At 46.7% G+C, this 14,452-nt stretch overlaps 1 protein-coding gene across 1 annotated transcript in view; it reads left to right on the top strand.

Moving 5' to 3' along the window:
• Positions 1 to 14,452, top strand: part of TTC6 (tetratricopeptide repeat domain 6) — a 377,901-nt gene that overhangs the window by 41,457 nt on the left and 321,992 nt on the right. The gene's annotated exons all lie outside the window — the stretch shown is intronic.

The raw sequence follows: 14,452 nt of genomic DNA, 5'->3' as shown, positions 1-14,452 counted from the left end.
ATTCCACAAAATATTCTTGTTTTACAAAGTTTTAAAAAAATGTTATTAATCTCATTTTAGAAATGTGTTTTAACTTGTCTTTCAGATACCTTATTTTTTTTCTGTGTTCTTTGTTCTTTTAAATCTTTCTTCCTTGAAATCTGGCAAGAGAAGCACGTTAAATCCTTGAACTAAACAAATCTCTTAAATCAGCAGGGGAGCACGAGAGGGTGAAGATGTGCAGTTAAGGAAATAAAATAAGATAAAAGCATTGGATTACAATTCCCTTTTTTTAACTAAAAAAAGGGGGTGCGCAGATTGTAAGGAAAGGAATGAGAGTGAAATTAAATCCACCTGGAGTTTAGCAGAGCAAGAGCCCTCCCCAACGATGCCGGCCCCTATGACTGTAAGTGGGTTACATCAGTTTGTGTAAGTGACTCTGCGAGTTTGTCGGTCTGCACACATTTCTCAGGGCGAGAGGGTCAGAAACTAATTCTTTTGGGCAAAGTTTCCAACAGCAGCGGGACCTCAGTTCCATTTGTAAAGTACACGGATGCTTAGCTTCCTCCGCGTGATTCTGGGGGACTTTCAGCGCTAATGAGCTTCCTCGTTCCTTCCCGCGGTAATTCTCCAACGCCCTCTTGGCTCTTCAACAATGTTGAGCATGACTACGGTATTTTCTGTGGGTAGTAACAACTTAGTGATAGCTTTTATTCAGCAGAAAAAGCTAGTGCTTTAAGGGAAAAAAACCACAATTCTGTCGTATTAAAAGGGGTCAATTAAAATATCACACACTTCAGCTCTTTTAGCCTACTTCCCTAAATTACTAGGCCTCATCTTAAAAAAAAAAAAAGTCTATATAAGGTTTTAAAAAAAAGCCCGTGATTTATAGCCTGATGGCCAAAACAAAGTTTTTCTCGGGTTCCTCCAGGGCACAGGACCTACCGAAGGTGCAGAGTAGACTCTCTAACCGCCAACGTTAGAGGCTTGATTTGGCCCTGGAATTCCCGCGGTCACAGCGCCTCCTGTCGTGTGGAGCGAGCGCTGACTGCTCCGGCGGCCGCCCTCTGAGAGCACCGCCAGACGTGGCTGGATTCAATTTCGCACTTTTCCCGCAGCCAAGGATTTCGGTTCTTATAGCTGACTGCCCGAGACCAAGAAGAAGACGAAGAAAAGGTGGCAGCTCGGTTAGCTCCCTTGCCTCTCTACATCTCAGTGGCCCCCTTCGGAGACACCTAAAAATTTAGGAGGTAAAGTTCTAGTGTACACAGATGACCGCTAGTTTCCAATAGGTTTAAAAGCGAACCAAAAGGGTCTTGTCAGGTCTTTTGATTTGGAAAAGTAAATCAATTAAATAATAATTTTAAAAAATTATTGCCTCGGATTGCTGGCCACTCGGCACCCGGTCGACCTGGCCGGTCGCCCCAGTCTGTTCTCGCTCAACGTCTTCTCCCAAATAGGTCCTGTTTTGATGTTTTGCAAAGATTGTGCTGCTCTTTTGGGGGGGGATCTTGCCTTCAGCCCAGGGGAGAATGAGTGGATTCCGGGCGGGGGACCCACGAGAGTAGTCATGTGGGGCTCCTGGGGCGAACCTGGCCAAATTCGCCTGGGCGATGACGGGTAGGACCCTGGGGCAGTAAGGATATCGCAAAGCTCGAGCTCTAGGGTTGGAGAAGCCGGAGCGGCGGAAACCAAGGGTGCATGGATACTCTTGGCGGCCGAGGGCGCAGGAAACGACTCCGCCCTTCCCGGAAGCTGCGCCCTCCGCGGCCTGGGGCCTGGGCACCCCGCGCAGTCTGGCGGGAGAGGGGAGCGGTACACCATCTATCCATCAAACTCGGCCAACTCCGCTTCCCGGTCCCGATGTTAAAGGACAGGAACCCCTTCCGCAGGGAGAAGCAGAGAGCGACTAAGGTGAAAGGCGGAAGGGAAGGCCCTGGGCTCGCGTCCCGGGAGCAGCCTGCGGCCTCTCGCGACTCCCGTTTCTTCCCTTTTAGCGTGTCCCCAGGAGCCTCTCTGCACTGCCCCTTTCCTTCATCGACCCATCCCCGTCAAGGCTGAGGATAGGTCTCATCTGCGGTGGCCCAGCCACGCTCGGTGCTGGGTGACCTGAACGTCCCCGGGGGCCCCCAACCTCCACCCAGAGAAGAAGCGTCGATCCTCCTTCTGAGGGAGAGAATCAGAGGTAATGAAACCTAAGACCTGTTGTCTTCAACATGGTCCAAATCCGACCCCTACAGAGCTCCGCATCAGTTAAGGACTGAGCAAGGCCCGGGGCGCTGGCAGAGACTGCTGGCACTTGCGTGTGCCTGGCTTCCGCGTGCTTTGTTGGGTGCCCGGGCCGAGGGAAGGGGCCCAGGCGCCGCGAGAGGGCAGACCGACCCCAGCGCCTGCCTTCAGCCTCCTCGGAGCCCAGGCCTACGGGATCTACTGCAGACGGGACCGGCCTGAGGCGCAGGGAACCGGAAGGCGTTCGGCAAGGAGAAGCACGGGTCCGGGCCAGAGTCCAAGCTTCTCCTTATTTGCCTCTCACTTTTCACTTCCTTTCTTTTTCTTTCCTTTTCCTTTTCCTTCTTTCTTCCTACTTTCTTCTCTCCCTCCTTCCAACATTAAAACATTAGTTAGCGAATTTATTAACAAGTCACTAGGAGTACCACCCCCCAGTAGGTGGGGCTCCCGGGACCACCTAGTGCGCCTTGTCCGGCAGCTCAGTGCAGAGTCTACGGTTCCCGGCCGCGCCCCACACACAGTCAGAGATTTAGCTTACTTTACTGAAAAAAAGGTGTTTTTTTTTTTTTTTTTAAACAAAACAAACAAACACGAAAACCCTCAACTCGTCGCGGTTAGGGTTGTTCCTTCCTCTGCTGCCCCTGGAGCCGCCGCGGGGTTTCTGCAGGGCCCGGGATGCGGGCCTGACTCGCCCGCAGCCGGATGTGTGAGCCGGAGCTGCTCCCCACCCGGCCTACTCCGCGGGCGACAGAACCCGCCCTCTGGCAGAGAGCAAGCGACTCCCAGCCAAAATCAACTTGCATTTTCATGTATTCAAATGAGCAAGGTTGGGAAGGGCGACTTCTCCCAGCCTGGGAAGAAGTAAGTGCCCTGGGCGATCTCCGCGGAGAACGGGAACTTCCCTCCCTAGGTCCGGGGAGCAGGCAAGGAGCCCCCGCCCAGGCTGGGGTCCCCGCGGCCGTCGCGCGTCTCCTAGCGGCCGTATCCGCCGCGATACCGGCTGCTCTATTCACGTCGGTCAGTGTCAGCTCCAGGACGTGACCAGCCCCAGCAGGTCCCCCTTCACCCTTCCGAGCTCCCCAGGAGCGCCATCTCCCCTCCGTTGTGCCCACACTTTTCTCTGAGTTTTCAGTCTGCTTGAAAACCGCTAGGGGCCTTGGGGAGGAATTGGAAATACACGCTCAACACACTGAGATGGGAAACCAGCGGGTTACACGGCACCTCTTAGGTCTGAGTCAAAGCAGAAAAGGACGACTGGGCGAGGCCCTACTGTGTGCCACAGACTGGGCGGGGCGCTTTGAGATCTCGGTGTTTCCCCAGCGGCTGCTCCTGCGTGCAAGGGCTGGGAGTCCGGAAGCCTGGGAGAGAGGGTAGGTTAGTCCCTTGACTCCTCCGCAGCGGCAGAAGCCGAGGGCCTCTGAAACCTCAACGAATTTCATCTTTTGCCTCGAGGCTGGCAGCTTAGACCTAAATCCTTCCTGAACGGTTGCCTAGTGTTGAGCCTCGCCACCCCCCACCTCCCACCCCCAGGAGCTTTCCCACGGCCCCCGCAGCCTTCCCTGGTGGTTTAACTTTGGCTATTCAAATGTGATTACCCTCAAATTTACATAGCTCTAATAAATGGTTTTGCAACAATCATATAAATCATATCCTCCACTTGGAAAAATGAAACCCTACAAATGTGTTTTAGTCAGTATTTTGTCGTTGTATTAGCTTTCTGATTTCCCCCTAATTTTAAAGCTGTGCTTTGGGCTGATAAAAAGACTAACTTATTAACAGGACTGGAAGGAGTTCACATTCGTTGTTAAAATTAATATTCGATTGGAGAGCACAGTTGGGTGGGTGTTTCTGGGACTTTTTGCGGCTACCCCAGAGCAAACATGAGAGGAAAGTTTCGTTTTAGAGATAGTGCATTTGTCTGAAGTTGTTTGATTTTCTTTGTCCCAAAGACCATAAGGCAAACAAAAACAAAAACAAAAACAAAACAGTGGTTAACTCACCTTGCAGTAAGTTTGCTTCTAAAGTCTATGAATCTCGAAACACTATGACCAGACCTCCTTGGCAGCATTTACTCATCCGGATCAGAGATTTGCAGGAACTTTGGGCCACCTTCAGAATGCTGCAGTTTGGTCGCCTGCTATTAATGGATCGAAGTAAAGAAATCCGATAGCCTGCCAGCCGCCACCATGGGGCATTACCTATGCTGGCAAGTCCTGAAGCATCCTTCCTGGTTAACCTGGAGGCTTTTGCCCTCCTCAAGTGAGGTCTGAGCTCACACCTTGCTCTAGATTCCTGACTGGCTCTTAGCACTCTCCGACAGCATATTCCATTTGTTTGTACATTTTTTCACTTTCTGCTCCTCCCCCCCCCCCCCACTGGACTGCAAGCTCCGAGAGGACAGGAACAGCGGTAGCCCCCGCTGTCACAGCAGGACTTGGTGCATAGTAGAATTTCAATAAAGATGTATTGAGTTAATCCATGAAGTTACTCCAACAAGGTTGGCGTCCAGGGAAGAATGCCCGAGTCTAGAAAGCTATCCATCGCCTCCAAAGTCAGCAAATGAGAAGACATGCGGAAGGTGTCTGGGTCGGGTCTGTTGGGAAAACAAAGTGCTTGTGGATTGAATGGACTGACTGAGGGACAAATACACGAATAGATGGAAGGATGTTTCTGGCAGAATGAACAGGGTTTCAGAGCCCTGGGACCACCCAGGGGACTACTAGTACTGGATCTTTCCCAGATATCAATGCTTGATTTTATTAACCAAAATCATCGGAGTGAGGCGATCAATTCAGAAATAGCCTCTTCCCGTACCTGGCCTTGCGCAGAATCAGCCGCGGCCCTTTGCCCATCTAGGCGATAGACGTGTAACCCAAGGCAAATATTTCACTTTTCCCAGCAGTGAAAGGCAGCAGCCGCCCCTTTCAATAGCAGATATTGATTAAAAGTTAAAGAACCCCATCCAACTTTCCATTGAAGTGTTTCTCACACAGGTGTAAAGGAAACGTCTGTTTAAATTGGCGAACAAGTAAAGTCAAGCCCACGCACTGAGAAAGGAAGGTATTGCAGCTGGGCTCTCTGTTGGCCCGGGACTCCCGCGCTCCGAGCGCTGCGTTTCAGCCCCTACGCTGGGGAGGCGGGAGGGGGCCCGCCTGGGGCTGGGATCACCCGCAGGGCGGGGATTGCTTGCCTGGAGTTACAGCCTGTGTCAGGCCGCTTAGGGCGCCAGTGCGGTGACAGCGCATCTGAAGTTACCAAGCATTGACCTTAATTGCCAGCGGGTTTTTAGGACACAAAGCATTTTATTCCACACGCCCTCCCTGGGTATATAAATTTTCGTAAAGGACCACGAAACCCTCTCAGAACCTGCCGCATTGGTGCATGGTGTTAACTGGAGACATTGTGAGTCCACTTCTGAAGTTTTACTTGCGTTGAAAGCTGTCGTTGGGGTGTCACTGGTGGGAGGAAGGACGTCCTGTAGCCAGGGAAGCCTCCCGGCTGCGCCATCCCCTAGCAGCCTTTAGGGTCTTCAGTCCCCCCACCCCCGCACTAGCCGTGTGTGGGGCTAAGGCCCCTGGCGCCCGGGTTTGGAGTGTGGCCCGCATCTGCACCGCAACCTCCTGGCTCTCTGACCACGCGCTCTTCTCGCAGCACGCCCCAACCAGACCTTGGTGCCGCGGTCAGGAGAGGGGCTTGGAATCCGGGACGCTCCTTGGAGACTCAGGACCCGAGCTCTAGCACCTCTGGGGTAGTTTTATTTTCTTTGGAATACTTTCGAGGACGCACTCGGGCGGGGGTGAATCCCACTCCCCTCATCCCACTCTTCTTCCACCCCAAATTCTTACATTAGAATCGCCGGCCTTCTGACCCCTTCATGACCCTTTCTCCTCCCACACCCCTACCAAGAGAAGTGGTTTCAATAAATAAAGCCCGGTGCTCGGGTTGAAGGTCAGTTTACACTGGAGCAGGAGTTTCTAAAACTCCTGCAGGTGCAGGAATGGGAAAAACCAGGCCACCGTCCCAAGAGATAAGAGAGGGAGGGGCGAGAGTGAAAGACCCTATGAGGAAATGCAGACGGGACCTTAGAACTGAAGGAGGTGGTGTTGTGGGCATTTAGTCAGGAGCTTGATCCCAGTCCTTTCTGACCTTGAATTTGCAGCGGAACCCGAGCAGACCCACTGGGCCTCAGCCTCCTCCTTTTCTAAAAGAGAAGCTGGGACCCGATGCCCTCATTCCGGCATTGTAGGAACAACCCGGAGTGGCCCGCTCTCCTTACAAGGAGACTTACAGGTCAGGAACAGAGTCAAGGCTGATGACCCCGCCCGAAGTAACACAAATCGTGCGAACCTAGGCTGGGGCAGGGAGAGGCACAGTCCTTGGAAAGGCGAAGCATCTCCTAGAGGGCACCAAGACTCTGGGGAGAACTGGTACTGCAAAGAAGAGTTCACTCCTTTTTGGTAAATATCTAGTTTTATGGTCTGTTTCATGGTAAATTTTGGGCAAAAGCCTTTCGCGTTTCACTTCCCACCATGTCCAAAAACCAATAGCAGCAGGGGAGAGAGAGGAGCGTGTTCTTTGAATTTGCACGCCCTGGCAAAGCCTCCTTAGGGAGGCGGCGGCGGCCGCGGCGCAGCTTCTTGCACACTCCTTTCCAGAGGGCTGGCGCCCCTCGGGCTGCTACCGGATGAGGCTGAGGTTCTCTGAGACTTAGTGTCTCTCACTAGACCGACTCCAAACCTGACATGTTTAGCAATCAGCAAGGACAGTTGGTGTGTGTCTGAGAGCGCCCAGTTGGGAATCAGACTTGGATTCGAACTCTACTCTACGGGAGACTTGCCTTTCCTGAGCCTGTTTCTGGACTGTAAAATGGGCACGACACTAGTAGTCTATTATACAGTAGACTGAAGAGTAAATGCACAGTAAATGGTAACAAAAATAAAAAGCCTCTAAAAACTCTATAGCATGTGTGGTGCTGGACGCTGAGAGCAGCTGGTGATGCAGACGGGCAACCCAGGCGCCTTCCCCCCTCCCAGGTATTTCGTGTGTACTCACCAGTCCCGTGCCCTGCGTGGTTGCGGTGGGTGGGGAGGAGGGAGCTCGAGCGTGGGAACTTCAGCGTTTAACTGGGACCCTGCCTTCCGGAACCCCGTCCCCAGCAGTTGGGCACCGCTTCAGCCCTGCAAATGAAAAGCACCACACGAAAATGGGAAGCCTATATCAGGACCACCTTAAAGTGCTTCTGGGGGAAGGAGGTAGGGTGAAGAGGCTCCAGCTCCTGGCCTCCCACCCTCTAGGTGCTACAGAACCCAGCAGGACGAATGGTCCCACCTCCACTCCTCTCCAAAGGGAGGGAGGTCTAGCTCCAGGTGCAGCGTGTGGCTCCCTTTGGGGCCTCGAGATGGCCATCCAGATCCAGGCTCCCTAACTGGACCTGCAGACTTTAGGACTCTCTGGCCTCTCCAAGGCAACCACCATCGCCCTGGTATGGTGACCTCAGGCAAAGCCCAGGTTCAGAGAAGCCACTATGGGAGAGGTGGAAGAGGGGTAGGAGGAAGAAGTTGAACCTGTGCTTCAGAGTGGCTACTCTGCACTCAGCACCTGAACCTGGGGAGCACTGGGAGGAGAAAGCAGGACCTTGTTTTCTGTTAGACTCTTTCTGCTTCCTCTCCTGATCCCCTCTTCACGTCCATGCTCTCTCATGGGCAGAGGAGGAAGGAACACCTAGGCTTATTTGGAGAAATATCTTTTAGACATTTTCCAAAATCCTTGAAATCCAAGATGATGTGGCAGCAAGGAAGCTTTAGTTGATGTCTTTTAGAATTATTGGATTTAAATTCCCTAAAAAAGTTTCTTTTTGGGAGTTCAAGTCCACCTGAAATGTAACAAGCACACTCGAGTTTAGGTGGGTCCTTCAAATAATAAAGACCCCAAATATTCCTGTGCATGTGCAAGAAAGCTTAGTGAAGTGTGGATACTTAGACAATCAGTATGAAAAGACCATATCACTGAAGAGTTTTGACAGATATAGGTCCATTTGCTGAGATGAAGATTCATCAGTTGATTAACATCTCCTACTGAGGAGGCCTGGGAGGGCTGCAGTTGGTCTGTGGATCCAGAGGCTTTCATGAAAAATGCCCCACATATTTCAGACAGGGGCTTGGATGGGCTGAGGAGGCCCTGCATACAAGGTTCTAATAGGTCTTTGAATTATGTTTCAATTAGTAATCAGAATTCAGACAGATGAAATGAAATATTTCCTTTACTGGAGAAGAGAGAAACAACACATCTTCAAAGCTTATTAATTTTCCTTGGTTTGGTGTTGGGGGAGGTGTGTAAGTAGGAAGAGGGATGGCACACAGAAGTCTCAGGCAGTGATCTCTGGCTAAATGTAGCTTCTGTTTTTACAGCTTACTTAGGGAGAGCTGTTAGTTTTTCTAAGCATAAACTGGGCATTGGTTCTCTAAGCTCAATGTTTAGGCTACAAAGCACATATAACTGTCTCACATACCTACCTTTAGAAAAGGAATGGTTCTGATCTCAATCTCAGCAAAACCTCCAATGCATTGCCACACTTGAAAACACCTAAGCAAAGCCCTTTGCAAGTGCAAAATATAACTGGAATGTGAAATACCAGCGGCTTCTTCCAAGAAAAATAAATCCTTAATTCTCAGCCAGATACACCTGCTTTGGACTAGGCTGCTTAATGTTATTTGTATCTTTTCTTTTCAGATGGGTTGTTTTCACTAACAGGGCTTTCTTTCTGCTCAGTGCTTTCTATTTTTATCTTACCTTAAGAACCCTGAGATCAGGCAGGGCGCCAGACTTCTGATGCACCCAAAGGAAGGGTGGTGACTGGTGTCCCAGAGACCCATTCCTGAATTCCATAATCTCAGGAATTAGAACCATTTCGGAGTTAAGGGCGAAATGCCTGGCATATGTTAATTAGATCATCCTCGGGAAAGTGGGTTTAGCAGGCTGCTTAGTGAAGGAAGGCTGCTGGTAATCAATGCCAGGGGAAATCCCTAAGGCAGGGGCAGGTGTTTCAATACAGCAGTTTCTAAGGAATGGACAACTTTGGGTGGGGAACTCCGCTGGCCATTTTCTGTTATTCTCCCAAGCTCCCTCCTCCATCCTGCTCTCTGCCCCCAAAAGCTGACCCACATTGCCTCTCTTCCTTGCCTTTGGGCTTCCAATTGGAGGTGTTGGTGCAGAAATGAAGCACAGGAGGATAGAGCTGTAGGAGTGTGTATTCCACACCGCCCACCTCCCCCCATCACTGTGGCTTTGTAGGACAACTCCTGTCAGTCACTCTTTCATGGCTCCAGCTCACGCCACACTCTAACACCTCTCTTTTTTCCCCCCTCTTTGCCCCTTTAGATCAAGGTTGGTAATACTTCCCTGCTGTTGCTAGATCTTGGGTGATTCTCTCGTTAGTTTCTCTTAACCCCACCCATGCTCATTCACTTCAATCCTCCCCCCCCCCCCCCCAGTTAAACCTTTTTGAGCATGCCATTTGTTTCCTGTGGGGAACTAACTGCTACAGAGAAGAATGAACACTCATAGAAGTGAAATCTGATGTATTTCAATCCTTTTTGTGTCATCCTTGTTTTTGTTCTGTGACTCCTCAAAAAGCTCTTTTCCTTTCCCATTGCCCTCTTGGAGTGAAACACAGGATCCAAGATTTCTGTTATGGCTGCTTCCTGCAGGCAAGGCTGTCTCTGGGTCTAGCAGAGAGGCAAACTCTGAGTTTGTTTTATATTTACAACTTTCTTTTGATTTGCATTTGATACCATTGTTAAAATAATTGATGATAAACCCAAATATTGATATTATCCAAGATTTTTTGACATTTGATGTGCTTATCTTTACCATAAATCAAGGACTAAGACTTTGGATAGTGGTCAGTAGTGTTAATGGAACCAGACACTAACCTGGATCCAGTAACCAAAGGGCTGGTGGGAAATATTCATATACATTCCCCAAGGCCTGAGCATCTTTGCTGGGCCATACAAGAGATAATGCCGGCCACGGTTTCTTATAACTTCTTATCTAAATCTCATGCCCTTGATCTCAAGATTCACTTTATGAGTTGGGTTAAAAGCAAAAAGCATGGAAACTTACTCCTGAAAATGTACCCTTAACTGGCATGTAGTGTAGATATCTAGTTAAAAACATTAAAAAAAACCCAAAAAACAAAAAAACTTTAGTCTCGTGATTCAGCATTATTTGTTTAAACATAGTAAGAACAAGAGTGCTAAGTAAGCAGCCAGTTAAGCCTGGCAAAAGCGACCAATCTAGGAGGCTGCAGTCCAGGAAGCTATTTGGGACAAGCGTCCTCTGAAGTGAGTCAGTGACCTCCCTGGAGCTCAACGCTCTAGGCCAAAGTGCGTAGGGTGGGCGCTAAGTCCGCGGGGGTGCGGGAGGGGGCGGAGCAAGGCGTGCGGTTTGTTGCTAGGCGACGGAACGCGTCCTTTCTTCCCACCTGGTGGGTCAGAGCCCTCCCGCCCCTAGGCTGCCCAAAGGCGGGTTGGAGACCCTGCCCACCGGCGGCTCTGGTGTTGAACTCCCTGCCACCCGAGTGGGAGAAGAGGAGTTCCTGGAGTCGGGTAAGAGGACGCGGCCTGGGGCATGAATGGCTTGGTCTGGGAGGCGGCAGGAAGGCCAGGCTGAGACTTCTGGGCGGGGCAGTTGTCGCCTTGATTCAGCTTTTCTCACCTATTGGGGTAAATTCTGGGACCTCCCAAAAATCCGGGCAGAAGATGGGAATGACGTTGGAGAAGGGACTGGGGCTCGGTTCTGGGCTGGGGCTGCTACCGGGATTGGGGCCGGAGTTAAGGTCTAACTTCCTGGGAAAATGAGCATGGGCTTGAGGCAGAGTTGGAGGGAGTGAAAACCCAGTGGAAGAGAAAGGCGGACTGTGTAGGACCAGGATATTCGGAGAAGAAAGAACAGGGTTGGAAGGCAAAAGAGGGGAGGAGTCAGAGAGGGTAGGATGAAAGCAGTGAAGGGAATTTAATTTCCATCTTCCTGACCACCTCAGTTATGCTATCCCTTGTCAGGGACTGGTTGTTCTGGGCAAACCTTAAACATCAATTTGGTGACCTCCCCAACCGTAGTCAGTGTGTCTAATTTCAATGTTTCCTGAGCTTGAAGTCTTTGGGGGGGGCAATGGGACACTGTAGGCTTAATGCCAGGATTATTTGGCCTTGAAGGCCACAGACCCAAATTGAACCTATTGCAGATTATCACGAAGGGGTTTAAAATCGATCAAGAGAGTTTATTTTTTTTAAACAGACAATTATATAAGCTTAACATTTTTTTTCTCCCATTTATAACATTATAGAGGTATAATTTATAAACAATGTATTTAAAGTCTGGTGTTTTCTTTTTGGTTTCTTAATGGTGTCTTTTGAAGAACAAAAGGTTTTTAATGTTAATAAAGTACAACTGATCAATTTTTTGCTTTTATGGTTTCTATTCTAGAAAACTTTACCTACTCCAAAGTAAAAAAATATTTCTCCTATGCTTTCTTGTAAATGTTTTTTAGTTTTAGGGTTTGGTTTAATTTTTAATGCACAATGACACATTCCAGCGTAAATTTTGTTTGGTTTCAGGCAAACATCAGGTTATTTTCTTTATCTTACACATATTCAGTTGATCCACCATCTTTTTTTTTTTTTTTTTTTTTTTTTAAATCAGAATTCCTTACTGATTGAATTGCCTTGGCACATTTGCAGAAAATCAGTTGACCAAGCATGGGTCTATTTTTCCATCCCTGTTCTGTTCCATTGATAATACAGTTCAGCCTTTTGCCAACATCTTTGCCTTGATTACTCTAGCTTTTTAGTAAGTTTTGAAAATGGATAATCTTTTTAAAAAGTCACTTTACCTATTTTAGGTCCCTTGCATTTCTGTATAAATTTTAGATTTGACTTGTGATTTCTATTAAAAAAAAGCCTACTGGAATTTTGATTTGGAATGCACTGAACCTGTAGAATTATTTGGGGGAGAACTGCAATATATCTCTGTTTTTTCTTAATAATGTTTTGTAGTTTTCATTGTAGAGTTTTTTGACGTCTTTTGTCATATTAATTCTTAAGTATTTTATGTCTTTTTTGCATTATTGTAAATTGAACTAAAAACTATTTTCCAATTGTTTGCTACTAGAAGTTAAGTTTACAATTTATTTTGTACATTGGCCTTTTGTTGTGGAACCTTGATACACACACTCATTAGTCCTAGTAGTTATTTTGTAGATTTTCTAGGATTTTTAATCTAAAAATAAGGTTACATGCAAATACGGAGAGTTTTATTTTCATTTCTGATCTTTGTTCCTTTTATTTCTTTTTCTTGCCATGTTGCAGTGGCTAGGACCTCCAGTACCATGTTGAATAGATGTGGTTTAAGAGTGGGCATTCCTGCCTTGTTTCCAATTTTAAGGAAAAAACATATTTAAAAAAATAGATTCTTTCCATTATATTGAGAGATTCCCTTTGATTTATAGTTTGCTGGGAGTTAATTTACCTTTAGTATCATGAATGGGTTTGAGTTTTGTCAAATGATTTTCCACTATTGAAATGATCTTTTTTTTTTATTATTGTGAATTATTTTGATTGATTTTCAAATGTTAAGCCAATTTTTCAAGCCTTGGATAAAGTCTCTTTGGTCAACATGTATTACCTTTTGTAACAGTTTCGGATTTTATTTGCTAATATTTTGTTAAGGATTTTTGCATTTATATTCATGAGAGATATTGGCATTTAATTTTCTTGTTTTTAAATATCTTTTAAAAGGTTTGGTACTAGGACAGTGTGGTCTCATAAAATAAGAGTTCCTCCTCTATTTTCTGAAAACAATTGCATAAGACTGGTGTTGTTTCTTTCTTGAATTCTTGAAAGAACCACCTGATTTCTTTGTGGCAAGATTTTTTGATAATGAATTCAAATTCTTTCATGTAGGGATATTCAAATTTTCTATTTCTAAAGCTAATTCTGGGCAGTTTCAATTTTCAAAGAATTTGTCCATTTCATCTAAATAATTGGATTTTTTGGCATAAAGTTGCTTATCATAGTCTCTTATTACTCTTTAATATCTCTAGGATCTATAGTGAAAATTCCTTTTTTATTCTTGATACTGGTGATCTTTGTTCTCTCCCTTTTATTTTTGAATAGTTATGCTTGGGGTTTTTCAATTTTGTGGATAAGTTAAAAGAACCAGCTCTTGGCTTTGTTAATTTTTTCGATTATTTTTCTTCTTTTTTATTTTATTGATTTATGTTTTTATATTTATTATTTCCTTCTATTTATTTTGAGTTTGCTTTACTCTTCTTTATCTAGCTATCAGGTGGAATCTTAGGCTATTGATTTTAGATCTTTTTTTTTTTAAATTTAAGCATTTAAAGAGATGTTTCCTTCTGATCATTGCTTTAGCTTTACCCACATTCTGATATATTTTATTTTAATTATTATTCAGGCAAAATATTTTCAAATATTTAATAAGCTTTTGTATCCCATCTTATCTATTACCTTTTTACATTAAAAAAAAAAAACTTCTTAGGGAAGTGGATGTGGCTCAAGTGATAAGGCTACTGCCTACCATATGGGAGGACCCAGGTTTGATCCTGGGGCCTCCTGGTAAAAAAGAAGAAGATAAAGTGTGCCTGTGTGGCGAGCCAGTGCCTGTGTGGTGAGCCAGTGCCTGTGGGGCAAGCCAGTGCCCACATGGTGAGCTGAGTGTAAGCCAGTGCCCGTGCAAGTGAGCCCTGCATCAAGATGATGATGCAACAAATGAGAGACAAAGGGGAGTGTCAAGGTGAAGTGCAGAAAACCAGGAATGAGGTGGTTCAATTGATGGGGAAACTCTCCACATCAGAGGTCCCCAGGATCCAATACTGGTGAATCCTAGGGGAGAAAAATGAGATGAGAAGACCAAAAAGAGAAACAGATACAGAAGATCACACAGTGAATGGATACAGAAAGCAAAAACAGCAGGGGAGGGGGGAGTGAGGAGGGGGAAGGGGAAATAAAATAAATAAATTATTAAAAAAATTTTTTATTTTGAAATATGTTCAAACTTAGAGAGCTATGAAAAATAATACAAAGACCATACAGAGAACTTCATCATACCCCTACCCAGAAACCCAGATTCATAAATTTTAACCTTTTGCCACATTTGCCATATCATTCTGTCCATCCATCCATTTCTGTCTATTTTGTCAGTCCATTTTCCAAACACTTGAGTGTAG

The sequence above is a fragment of the Dasypus novemcinctus genome, chromosome 3 (assembly GCF_030445035.2).
Source record: "Dasypus novemcinctus isolate mDasNov1 chromosome 3, mDasNov1.1.hap2, whole genome shotgun sequence".
Lineage (NCBI taxonomy): Eukaryota > Metazoa > Chordata > Mammalia > Cingulata > Dasypodidae > Dasypus > Dasypus novemcinctus.
Note: the sequence above shows the minus strand (reverse complement) of the source record. Positions and strands in the feature narration are given on the sequence as shown.